Raw genomic sequence first — 4373 nt, forward strand, 5'->3', positions numbered from 1 at the left:
ACTTATCGAACTGAGCTTCATGTCTTTGTGAAGTTTGAAGTGTTCAAGGTTGGGCATTGGAAATCCAATGTTTCTTTCTTCTACTGGTTAGGTTTGAAGATTAATGTATCGAGCGATATTCCTACATGTGGTTGTAAGTCGGTTCGCGTTAACTTGATTCGAGAGTAGTTTGAGGGGGAGGATCTACAGTGTTTGATGTTGGATTCTTCAGGTTTCTCAAAGTGGCCTTAAGTGATCGTCAGCAAGTCTTTAATTAGAAGGGTTGAAGATCGCTGTGCTCTACCGGAAAGATCAAGTCTCAGCCAAAGTTGAAAGCATGCATGATATCATCAGTCAAGGGGGAGTCTGTAAGTGCAGTATCCAGTGATTGAAGGTTATCGATGCAACACAGAACTGATGCAACAGTTAAGGGGGAGACTGTAAGTGTAGTTCCTGCCGGGTAACTGTCGCTTATCAGTCCTAGTCAACCAAAGCAAAAGTCCAAGTTAAAGTCAACGATAATGAAGAATTCTAGACTACATGAAGACCATGCATTGATCAAGAGGGAGTTTGTTAATGCACTTTGGGTGCAAAGTGCATGCCTTCCAATTGTTAGGGTCTTTATTGTACATATAGTGAAACTTAGTCCCAACTTTATCCTAGGACATTTTGTCCAAGTTTTGGGATGGTCTTTTGTCTGAGTTTTGTCCCTAGTCTATAGATATGTGTTGTATAGGATTAGGGCAAAGAGGGAGAGAGCAGACACAGACACGGAGAGAGAAAGAAAGAAGCTTTGTGCACCTCTCGAGAGAGACTATGTGTTAGTGAGAGAAAGCTAGGGTTTAGATCTTTGTGATCTAAACCAGCTTGTAGATGATGTATACTCCTTTGGTTTGTGTAATCTGTGATGACTGATTCATCAATAAAGAGATTCATCTTCTACATATTTTTCTATCTTGTTCTTCATATTTTGTTCTTCATGTCTTGAATCAAGTGCAATGTTTGATGTTCGTCATCGATCCGGTGCTTTCACAGTGGTATCAGAGCATGGTTACCGATTCGGAATGGTCTAACCGCCTTCCGAATCACCATTGCTCTTGATTTGATGTTTGTTTCCGCCAAACATCTTGAAGACTTGAATTCCGATTACCGATTTTTTTTTTCACAGTGGTATCAGAGCATGGTTACCGATTCGGAATATTCCTTAAATTTTTCGATTACCGATTTAAATTCCTTTTCATGGTTTTCATAAAACATGTTGGCTTCGGTGCACTTCGAAAGATCCACGGTCAACTTTTGGTTGTGGATGAATGTCACATCATAATTCTCTTGCAAAGCCTCGTGTTTGCTTTGCAACTCACACCACTTAGCATTCAATGAAACATGTTTGTCTTGCAATTCAAACAAACTAGCTTTAAAAGCATCATGTTTGCCTTGCAACTCAGACATGTTTGCCTCTAAATCATCACATTTAACACTCAATCTAACACAATTATCACAATTAATAGCAGTGGGTTCATCGACACATACCTGACTTGATGAACTGTCGACATTAGCCATAAAGGCTTAATGGAGAGAAGAAGAAGAATATGCAGCTTGATCCACCAAAATAGATCTCCTATGAGTTCCTGCTGCAGCTTCTTCCAAAAGTTCATCAATATCTGCATCAATTGACGCACTTGATGTATCATCCACATGATCATCGCCTGAACTCGAGGATTCTTCATCTGAGCTTCTACTGTAGCCAGAACTGTCTTCATCTTCAGAAGATTCACCACCATTGGCGGAAGATTCTCCACCACTGGCGTGATTTAAATCCTTGACAACCTTAGCAAAACAAGCTGTTCCATCCGGAGCATCACTACTCAACTGAATTGACCAATCACAACCTTCATCTACTTGGACCACATGAGCCTGGTTGGCATTTGATGGTCCTGCTTGACTTGGGTTGTTAACAGGTACCAATGTGCGCCCGTTGTTCCTTACTTGATTCTGATTCGCCTTGTTGCCTTGACCTCTGCAAGGATTCTGGTTCCCATGTTGAGATGGCATCGTACATTCACGCTTGAAATGACCACGTTCACCACAATTAAAGCACTTAACAGCCTGCTTATCGAACCCATACTTGGTGTCTTTCTTGCTTTCCAAGCTGGTTCTGCCAGTTTTCTCCATGAAATCCTTTGCTCGCCTAACAGCACCGGTGAAAGCCCACTTGATGTGCATCATCTCCATCTCCTCTTTATCAATCTGCTGATAATCTTCTTGAGTCAAATTGATGTTCCCGATCCCTTCTACTAACCCACAATACGCGCTCACCAAGGTGTTTAGTAGCTCCATATGTTCCTTTGCTACTTCCACACTGACTTTCGAAAAGCTTGAAGTGTCGAGCCGTACTGTATTTGACTTAGATGGCTGACCAACAGATGATGTGCTTCCATAACAAGCTTGTTGTTGAACAGGAAGTTGATTTCCATATAGATCAGTTGCTATGCTAGATGGCCGATAGACTTGCTGTTATGGAGCTGGCTGTAGAGGATTTCCATACAAGTCTGTTGTTGGAGCTGGCTTGACAGGAACTTGTATCTAATTGCCATATAAATCTATGCTTGTGACAAATGCCGTTTGAAGGGGAGCATGAGAGACTGGTCTTGCAGAAGAGGTGCTGGAGGTTCCATAATACATCTCAGGATTCTGTGGAACTGGAACCTTCTTTGCCTTTAGAGTTTCCTCCTGATCTTTGTTTTCCAAGAGCTGTACAAAGTCATTGATGTTTGTTGTAGCCAACGCCCCGTTGTATTTCAGAATCTCCAAGAAACTATTCCATTGAGGTGGCAACGCATCTGCAACTTCTTCACCACCTCTACTGGAGTTGTCACTACCCCAAAGTTACCCAATTCAGTAAGCAAATGATAGAACCGACTTGTCATATCTCCCAAAGACTCCTTATCCATACACATGAAGCCATCAAATTCTTTCTTGAGTAAGTCGTGTCGCAATTGTCGTGTTGCTTCATTTTCTACCCCTCTGGTCTTCAACGCATCCCATAATTTCTTTGTTGTCTTGAAGCTGACAAATTGATGGTAAATATCTTTGCTTAATGCCTGAGTAAGAATGGCATATGCCTTCTTTTCCAAATCGTACGTCTTTTTCTGATCTTCAGGAAGATCCGAAAATGTAGATGCAGTTGAAGCGACAACCTCTATCGCTTGATCGAAATCTGTGGTGAAATGTAACCACAATTCTGTATTTTGCCCGAGGACGTATGTATAGAATCTATCAACCCATCCTGGATATTCGTTTAAGTGCATCAACTTTGGAGGTCGATTCAAACTTCCGGTTTCGCTCTCGCTTAATAAAATGCTTTGAATACTAGGAGTCTGATTTGATACGAAAGCCCATTGACCGGTAGAAATAGCACAAGGTTGCGAAGATACCGGTACGGGAGATTCGGCCCACGAAGGAGACAAACTTGTATTTCTATACTTTCCTTCATCCGGAGACGGAGTACCCCACCAACTTGGATTCATATTTGATTCAGAAAAGTGAATACCTGAAAAACACACCTCAAACAAACAGTTAAACCACTAGTGTAAACCTTCTGTTTAAAATTACAAGTGTCTCGACGAAAGACGGGGTTTAAACTCTTTTGGTTGACAACGACGAAACGGGCCCAAATTGACTTAAGGCTCAATGATGATCCACAAAACACAATCTTGTTTCGTCGAATTTGATAAGGGCGAAACAACCTTCCCAATCTTCTGTTTCGTCGAATAGGTAATAGGAGGTCAAAGCTCAACTTTTAGTGACGAAACAGAAATATAGCCCAATAGAGAAGCCCAAAGAAGTGCAAAGCCCAACTTTTAGTGACGAAACAGAAAAAGTCAATGGGAGCCGACGAAACTGGCCCAAAATCAAATTGAAGCCCAATGAGTGACGAAATGGATGAAGCCCAACCCTTTTAGCGACGAAATTGAATAAAAACGATGAAACAGAATCTTGTGTTTCGTCGTATGTGTTTCGGCGAAACAGAATCTTGTTTCGTCTACTGTGCGTTTCATCAAAAAGGCAACTGAGAGAGTTGGTGAAAAAGTTGGTGACTGCTTTCGGCTTGCCTTATCTCTTTTCTGACAGACACACAACCTCTCAAATCAACACCATACCCAAGCCACCAACCTAACAATATTTTAATCCTTTCACAACTTTCAACAACAAACAACTTTGACAAATATTTGACCAAGATCAAAAAGGTTGTAAGTTTGAAGAACACTTTGAAGTTATGAAGAGCACTATGAACTTGATGAAGTTTCCGGTGAACCGAAACTTTCCGAGAACACGATTTTGCTAGAAATGTTTAATAAAAACCAATATTTAACATGTGAACATGAACTTAACAA

The sequence above is a fragment of the Helianthus annuus genome, chromosome 13, assembly GCF_002127325.2.
Source record: "Helianthus annuus cultivar XRQ/B chromosome 13, HanXRQr2.0-SUNRISE, whole genome shotgun sequence".
Classification (NCBI taxonomy): domain Eukaryota; kingdom Viridiplantae; phylum Streptophyta; class Magnoliopsida; order Asterales; family Asteraceae; genus Helianthus; species Helianthus annuus.